General features: G+C 53.2%; 1 protein-coding gene across 1 annotated transcript in view; it reads right to left on the bottom strand.

Annotated features, from left to right (window-relative positions):
• Positions 1–6,756: 6,756 nt before the first annotated feature.
• The window catches only part of LOC116951440 (uncharacterized), a 14,790-nt gene continuing 11,912 nt past the window's right edge, over positions 6,757–9,634 (bottom strand). The window contains exon 7 of the mRNA XM_032970053.2: positions 6,757–9,634. This exon is cut by the window's right edge and continues 718 nt beyond it. The gene's annotated coding sequence lies outside the window, so the exon portion shown is untranslated.

The following is a 9,634-nucleotide window of genomic DNA, read 5'->3' as shown; positions in this document are numbered from 1 at the left end:
ATCTCACATACATGACACACATCTCACACACATCACATGACACACACATCTCACACACATCACACATACATGACACACACACATTCCACACACATCTCACACACATGACACACACGTCTCACACACATGACACATCTCACACACATGACACACACATCTCACACACATGACACACACATCTCGCATACATGGCACACACACACATCTCACACACATGACACACACACACATCTCACACACATGACACACACATCTCACACACATCTCACACACATGACACACACATCTCACACACACATATCTCACATACATGACACACACATCTCACACACACATCTCACACACATGACACACATCTCACACACACACACATCTCACACATATGACACACATCTCACACACACACACATCTCACACACATGACACACACATCTCTCTCACACACACATCTCACATACATGACACACACACACATTTCACACACATCACACACACACCTCATATCACACACCTCACACACCTCACATCTCACACACACACATCACACACATCACACACACACCGCATATCACACACCTCACACACACCTCACATCTCACACACACACCCCTCACACACACATCACAGACACACCTCACACACACACATCACACACACACACCTCACACACACCTCACACACACATCACACACACACATCACACACACACACCTCACACACACACACCTCACACACCTCACATCTCACACACACATCACACACATCACACACACCTCACACACCTCACACACACACATCACACACATCACACACATCACACAAACACACCTCAGACACACACATCACACACACACCTCACACACACCTCACAAACACACCTCACACACACCTCTCACACACACCTCACACACACATCACACACACCTCACACACACACACATCACACACATCACACACACACATCTCACACACACACCTCACACACCTCACATCTCACACATCACACACACCTCACACACCTCACACACACACATCACACACATCACACACATCACACAAACACACCTCAGACACACACATCACACACACACCTCACACACACACCTCACACACACCTCACACACACCTCACACACACACCTCACACACACATCACACACATCACACACACACCTCACATCTAACACACACATCACACACCTCACATCTCACACACACCTCACATCTCACACACACATCACACACATCACACACACACCTCACATCTCACACACACATCACACACCTCACACACATCACACACACACATCACACACATCACACACCTCACATCTCACACACACATGACACACACCTCACACACACCTCACATCACACACACACCTCACATCACACACACATCTCACACACACACCTCACACACACATCTCACACACACACCTCACACACATCACACACACACCTCACACACACCTCACATCACACACACATCTCACACACACACCTCACACACACACACATCACACACACACACCTCACACACACCTCACACACATCATACACACCTCACACACACACCTCACATCTCACACACACATGACACACCACATCGCTCACCTCACATCACCCACCCACGTCTAGTCCACGGGGGGGAGGTTCTGGAACGAGAGCGCCACGCTACATCCGTCCTGCAGGATCATCTCTGATCACCATCTTGTGTTTCTTTAGTTTTTGTTAGCAGTGGAGCGGCACTGTTTGTGTTGTGTCTTTATAATGTACCTCTAATGTTTGTAGACGCACGCACGAACTCTGCTGCCCAACATGCTGGTTTCCTACTCAACGTTGGGCCAACGTCGGCACGTGGTTGGGACCGTTGTACCAATGTTGACCCAACGCTGATGCCAGCGACCTCATGTCCATTGGGTTCCTCTCGAGTTGTAGCCACCAGGCTCACAGGTTGAACGAGCGGCTCGCAACCAGAAGTTGTGCGAGTCCAAATCCCGGTTCGACTCAGCCCACCATCATCATCCCCTTCTTCTAGGGGCGGGGGGGGGGTCGATAACACGTGGAACAATTTGTGGGGAAGTCAGCAGTGGTTAGCCTTTGGTTAGGCACACTCCGGCCATAGTTACGTGGAATGTCCGCCACTGGCAGGTGGCTTTTAAACGGGAGACGAGCAACAGCCCTCGGGATTTCTCAAATTTTATAACCGAAGTTGTAGATTAGCGAGGCGACGGTTCTGGTGGTGTCTAATGGATGACGACGCGTGGACTCTGTTATTTTTTCACATTGAAATTTGCGTTTTCAGAATTCGTGCCCAGCAAGGTCCCCACTGCCGGTCACCATTTGTTTCAATGACCTCGGCCTGCTACAATTTGGTGCACAGGAAATGCAAAGGTTGGGTGCCGTGCACCATTGCTGTTCATCTGCAAGCAATGTGGTCACGCAACTATGCAGCAGCAGCAACGGCGGCGGCGGGGGCATCATCGTCATGAGTCATGTGGAATATCGAGACACACGCGAGTTTCATTGGCCCTCGTGTCATTGCCGGAATCGGGATCTTTATTTATCCCCGGAGGAATCCGATGAGCCGTGAAGCTCTTTTTTCAACAGATGCCCAGCGTCTAGCCAGTATGGCGTGCGCGTATTCCCCCACACAGGAAGAGATTTACAGGAATCCGGGCGAAGGTTGGTACACGGCTGGGTACTGAGTAAGCGAAAGCCACCCGTGCCTCTGCGTGTGTGTGTGTGTTTCCCCCGAACACACACACGCGCGCACACTCCTTCTCAAAACACCATCTCACTCCCCCGCCACCACCACCACCTCCTCCTCCTCTTCTTGATGGGCCCCCACCGCCACCTAAGGCAGCCCCAGCCGCACACGAGGAGGGCCCCAACTGGGCGAGGCGACCCCGGCACGCACGGCGAGCGACGCGAGCCCATTGGCTGCGTGGCGATCACCCCATCCCGCTCGTACAAAGGGGAGCGCTGGCCGGGGGGAGTGGTCAGGGCCACGCAATATGCATCACCGCACCACGCCACGCTCGCCGCTCTGCCTCGCTCGCTTCTCCTTTGCTGCACGCTCCACCCACACACTCACCCCCCCTCTCTCTCTCTCTCTTCCTCCTCTTGCTCTCTCAGCCCTCAAGAGCACAGATTTGTTTTGGCCGTGACCGAGAACTTGGGAATCTTAAGGCGGCGGCGGGGGGGGCGGAATCGTTAAAATTAAACAAGGCAGGGAAATGCACTTAATAAAGATTTTTATTTAATTTTATTTCTAAACTTTAAATGAAACCATTCTCGGTGTGAGATGCAGCGGGAAGACATTGGCACCTGGAGGTGAGACCTACACGTGGAGAATGCGTGTGTTGTTGTTGTGAACGTGTTGTGTTCTTCACACACACAGGTACACGTGAGTAAGCCTCACGCACACAAACAAGGTGGTCGTGCTTCACAGCGGCACGTGTGTGTGTGCTTCACAGCGGCACGTGTGCGTGTGTGCTTCACAGCGGCACGTGTGTGCTTCACAGCGGCACGTGTGTGCTTCACAGCGGCACTTGTGTGTGTGTGCTTCACAGCGGCACGTGTGTGTGTGCTTCACAGCGGCACGTGTGTGTGTGCTTCACAGCGGCACGTGTGCGTGTGTGCTTCACAGCGGCACGTGTGTGTGCTTCACAGCGGCACGTGTGTGTGTGTGCTTCACAGCGGCACGTGTGTGTGTGTGCTTCACAGCGGCACGTGTGTGTGTGCTTCACAACGGCACGTGTGTGTGTGTGCTTCACAGCGGCACGTGTGTGTGCGCTTCACAGCGGCACTTGTGTGTGTGCTTCACAGCGGCACGTGTGTGTGTGCTTCACAGCGGCACGTGTGTGTGCTTCACAGCGGCACGTGTGCGTGTGTGCTTCACAGCGGCACGTGTGTGTGCTTCACAGCGGCACGTGTGTGTGTGCTTCACAGCGGCACGTGTGTGTGTGCTTCACAGCGGCACGTGTGCGTGTGTGCTTCACAGGGGCACGTGTGTGTGTGTGCTTCACAACGGCACGTGTGTGTGTGCTTCACAGCGGCACGTGCGTGTGTGCTTCACAGCGGCACGTGTGTGTGTGCTTCACAACGGCACGTGTGTGTGTGTGCTTCACAGCGGCACGTGTGTGTGTGCGCTTCACAGCGGCACTTGTGTGTGTGTGCTTCACAGCGGCACGTGTGTGTGTGCTTCACAGCGGCACGTGTGCGTGTGTGCTTCACAGCGGCACGTGTGTGTGCTTCACAGCGGCACGTGTGTGTGTGCTTCACAGCGGCACGTGTGTGTGTGCTTCACAGCGGCACGTGTGCGTGTGTGCTTCACAGCGGCACGTGTGTGTGTGTGCTTCACAACGGCACGTGTGTGTGTGTGCTTCACAGCGGCACGTGCGTGTGTGCTTCACAGCAGCACGTGTGTGTGCTTCACAGCGGCACGTGTGTGTGTGCTTCACAGCGGCACGTGCGTGTGTGCTTCACAGCGGCACGTGTGTGCCTCACAGCGGCACGTGCGTGTGCTTCACAGCGGCACGTGTGTGTGTGTGCTTCACAGCGTTACTTGTGTGTGTGCTTCACAGCGGCACGTGTGTGTGTGCTTCACAGCGGCACGTGCGTGTGTGCTTCACAGCGGCACGTGCGTGTGTGCTTCACAGCGGCACGTGTGTGCTTCACAACGGCACGTGCGTGTGTGCGTCACAACGGCACTTGCGTGTGTGCTTCACAGCGGCACGTGTGCGTGTGTGCTTCACAGCGGCACGTGTGCGTGTGTGCTTCACAGCGGCACGTGTGTGTGTGTGTGCTTCACAGCGGCACGTGTGCGTGTGTGCTTCACAGCGGCACGTGTGCGTGTGTGCTTCACAGCGGCACGTGCGTGTGTGTGCTTCACAGCGGCACGTGTGTGCTTGACAGCGGCACGTGCGTGTGTGCTTCACAGCGGCACGTGTGCGTGTGTGCTTCACAGCGGCACGTGCGTGTGTGCTTCACAGCGGCACGTGTGCGTGTTTGCTTCACAGCGGCACGTGTGTGTGTGCGTGCGTGCGAGTCGTCACGAGGAGCGTGCGTCGGTTTAAAGCGCCCCTCGCCGAAGACCAAACGCCTCCTCGTCTGTCGTTCCCTTCCGCCGATGTATTTCTCCTCCTCCGCGTCGCTCAGCAATATTGTTGCGTGTTTTGGTCGCGCGCGATTTAAAAAAAAAAATCTTTCTCGTCGTCGAACTCGCGATCGTGGAGCTCTCGGAGACGCTGCGAGGTGCAACAGCTTGTCACGGGAGCCGAGTCGGCGCGCACGACGCCAAACAGAAACATCGGCGGCCTCGCTCGAGAGTCTCGCCGGGACTTGGGTGTCGGGACCACGCGCAGCTGCGTCGCCTGCCGCGAGCTTCTGTGATGAGCGCGACGCGTTTTCGGGCTCGTACGGCGCGGGGGAGGAGTGGGGGCCGCGTGCCACTTGGTGAGCTGGAACGCCTTGCTCGCTCTTTCACCAAAAAGATTGTTCAGGTTTGCCAACGACAAAACTAAAATCCATGGAAGGGGGGGGGGCGCTTGTGACGCCTTACTAATGCGCATCTAATTTGATGAATAGTCTCAGAATTAGTTGGGTGTAAGTCCGCTTGTCAAGAAAGCCCACGTTCGATTTGAGATTAATCTAACCTCAGGTATAAAGGTGAAATAAATGGTTGCTTTGGGGTGGGAATTAAAACATGCGTTGTCGAACATTTACATTTGACTGTCCCCATCTGTGACACGTACATTTGCCACCCAAAAAGTCAGGGTACGTGGATTAAAAAACATTTTTTATCGTCAAAGTGAACTTCGATTACATCCAATCTTTATCTGCACGACGTCCGCAACAACGTCGGGTGGGTGGTGGTGAGAAGGGAGGAGGCCGTTCTCGGGGCCACCTTTGTTGGGATTCCTCGATTTTATTTCGCGGCATCTGTCGGGACGAAGCCCCACGGCGGCCGTGGGCCCCCCGGCTCGCGCTGGGCTCGATCGAGAGGAGACGACAGCGGTCGTGCCGTGGTTTTCGCACCGCTAATTTTACCCCCCCCCCGCTCCGAATCCGAGTTCTGCGTGGCCGCATTCCCCCAGCGAGCCCGAGCGCAAGCCGCTCCTAATAGGGGAGTGGGGGGGGGCCGCTTTGGTCTCCGGCGCTCGTAAACAAATTCTTGTTTTCGCATCCCGAGCGGACGGCAAGCTGGATAAGTCGTCGGGTATCGCTCGGGAGGAGCGGGTAGAGACCCCGAGCTGATTTAGGGAGCTGGGCGTGTGTGTGGGGGGCGAGTTTTTAGTGTCGGAGAGGGGGGCCCTGGCCGAGCTCAAGGGGTGTCGTGTGAGGCCAAGCGACGGGAGAGCTTTTTGAACGTTCGCGATCGAGGTCCCACGCGCTCGGGGTCCCACGCGCTCGGGGTGAGTGTTCGAGGCTGCTGGCTCCGTGCGGCCGGGATGGGAAAACTGAACTGCGCTGCAGAGGGGTCCCAGGCCGTGTAGAGAAGATGGGTGGAGGTGGTTGCGATTTGCTACGTGCAAAGTCTCGGAGTTAGAAGCCAATGTCGTCATAATAATACTGGCGAGCATTACAACGGCAACAACAAAATTATCGGCTCGTTTCATGCTGTGGAGGGAATATTTTGCGGTCCGCTACTTCGTCTGAATGTCCCCGTCGTCAACCATTGGAAAATCAAGATGGAAGTTAGAATTGTGCAGAGTGCTGTAAGAAACAAAAGAGAAAAGCACGCTTTGAACTTATTCATATAATTGCCTTATTTTATTTTTGTACTTGCGCGGCATCGGTGAAGATTGGGTGGCGAAATTAACCGGGGGCCAAGACGTCGGCGTGCAGCACGCAGACGCGAGGCCAGGAGCCTCACCGCGGGGTCCGCTCACCACAGCACCGCCTCGCAATCTCATCCATGGGCGCACCTTTCTTGAACCCAGTTTATTCCACGGCACTGTGGCCCCTCCAGCTCATCCGCGTCCGCTCACCCTTGAGCCACGTCCAGAAAAACGCCGACAAAGTTTGGTCTCCCTTAGTCGGCCAAAGCCAGAGACTCCTCTCCCGTTTTTTGGCGCGAGATGTCCTTGACCCCCGCGCCGTTCCGACACAAAGTCCGGATGCCTCCAATGGCCCATCCCCCTTGCAAAGCAATTCTGGTCAAAATAAATGTATGAATTGTAGTACTTGAAAAAATATCGCCATTTTATGAATATTATTTTCTAAAGTATGATTTCTCAGAGCATTAAAGCACCGTGCGCTGTAATTGAATAGCTAAGTGGCAATTACGCTCTGTTTATCATTTGAAGTCGTTCTTGCGAACTTTGAAACAAGCAATCATCCCCGCAGGGAAGCGATAGTTAAAACGTAATCTGTGTGTTCTGCTCCATTTGGTATTTACCGCATCAATCTCACAGCTCGCATTGATGAACGCGTTCAGAAAGAAAATAAGAAAAAAACTGTAAATGCTTAGATTTATTTTTGGGAGGATGTGTTTCTCGTGAGAGAAACAAAACCCAGAGCACCGTTCAAAAATTTTAAACTGCACTAAAAAGAAAACCCAGTTACTATTCTAGAATAAACACTTTGTTAGAGATTTTTTTTGGCTCAGATCGCCACGTGAGAAAAAATGTACAACGTATATCGGTGCACCCCCTCCACCCTACGCAGCCAAGCAAGTAGAACACATGCGGTAAAACATTTTGTTTTGTTTACAGCATATAAATCAACAATAACATTGGCCAACTTGCGTCTCCATTGTTGTCCTCATCCCGCAGCTCCGGTTAACACGATTGGCTACGTACGGTGCGAAAGAAGTTCAACATTCATACATACTGCCCATAGACTAACACTGCCCATAGCCTCAACACTGGCCATAGCCTCAACACTGCCCATAGCCTCAACACTGCCCATAGCCTCAACACTGTCCATAGACTCAACACTGTCCATAGACTCAACACTGCCCATAGCCTCAACACTGCCCATAGACGAACACTGCCCATAGCCTCAACACTGCCCATAGACTAACACTGCCCATAGCCTCAACACTGCCCATAGCCTCAACACTGCCCTTAGACTAACACTGCCCATAGCCTCAACACTGCCCATAGACGAACACTGCCCATAGCCTCAACAATGCCCATAGACTAACACTGCCCATAGCCTCAACACTGCCCATAGCCTCAACACTGCCCATAGACGAACACTGCCCATAGCCTCAACACTGCCCATAGACTAACACTGCCCATAGCCTCAACACTGCCCATAGCCTCAACACTGCCCATAGACGAACACTGCCCATAGCCTCAACACTGCCCATAGACTAACACTACCCATAGCCTCAACACTGCCCATAGACTAACACTGCCCATAGACTAACACTGCCCATAGCCTCAACACTGCCCATAGACTAACACTGCTCATAGACTCAACACTGCCCATAGACTAACACTGCCCATAGCCTCAACACTGCCCATAGACTAACACTGCCCATAGACTCAACACTGCCCATAGACTAACACTGCCCATAGCCTCAACACTGCCCATAGACTAACACTGCCCATAGACTCAACACTGCCCATAGACTAACACTGCCCATAGACCCTACACTGCCCATAGCCTCAACACTGCCCATAGACTAACACTGCCCATAGACTAACACTGCCCATAGACTAACACTGCCCATAGACCCTACACTGCCCATAGCCTCAACACTACCCATAGACTAACACTGCCCATAGCCTCAACACTGCCCATAGACTAACACTGCCCATAGACTAACACTGCCCATAGACTAACACTGCCCATAGACCCTACACTGCCCATAGCCTCAACACTGCCCATAGACTAACACTGCCCATAGACTCAACACTGCCCATAGACTAACACTGCCCATAGCCTCAACACTGCCCATAGACTAACACTGCCCATAGACCCTACACTGCCCATAGCCTCAACACTGCCCATAGACTAACACTGCCCATAGCCTCAACACTGCCCATAGACTAACACTGCCCATAGCCTAACACTGCCCATAGACTAACACTGCCCATAGACCCTACACTGCCCATAGCCTCAACACTGCCCATAGACTAACACTACCCATAGACTAACACTGCCCATAGACTCAACACTGCCCATAGACCCTACACTGCCCATAGCCTCAACACTGCCCATAGACTAACACTGCCCATAGACTAACACTGCCCATAGACCCTACACTGCCCATAGCCTCAACACTGCCCATAGACTAACACTGCCCATAGACTAACACTGCCCATAGACCCTACACTGCCCATAGCCTCAACACTGCCCACTTCGAGATCCTTGCACACGAGCCCCGTGTTGCTCACGCGGTCGGTTCATCGCCACTTTTGCCCGCGGCTGACGTTACGATGCACAACTTTGATTTCCCACCCAATTAGCTCGATTTTGAGATTCCTGCGACGATGATTCCCAGCTGAGCGTGCCCATCGTAGAGCCCTCTCTGTGTTTATAAAAAAAAAAACTGCACGGTTCAACGTAGCCGCCGTTTAATTAGCCGCGCGTTTTTATTTCGCGACCCTGTCTCGTTTAGATGCTCGTCACCTACCACAGCCGCCTCGATTAACCCAAATGTTTTCAGTTTC

Source organism: Petromyzon marinus, chromosome 43 (genome assembly GCF_048934315.1).
Source record: "Petromyzon marinus isolate PM22_M1 ecotype Great Lakes invasive population chromosome 43, UKy_Petmar_22M1.pri1.0, whole genome shotgun sequence".
Lineage (NCBI taxonomy): Eukaryota > Metazoa > Chordata > Hyperoartia > Petromyzontiformes > Petromyzontidae > Petromyzon > Petromyzon marinus.
This window is presented reverse-complemented; position numbering and strand designations above follow the sequence as displayed.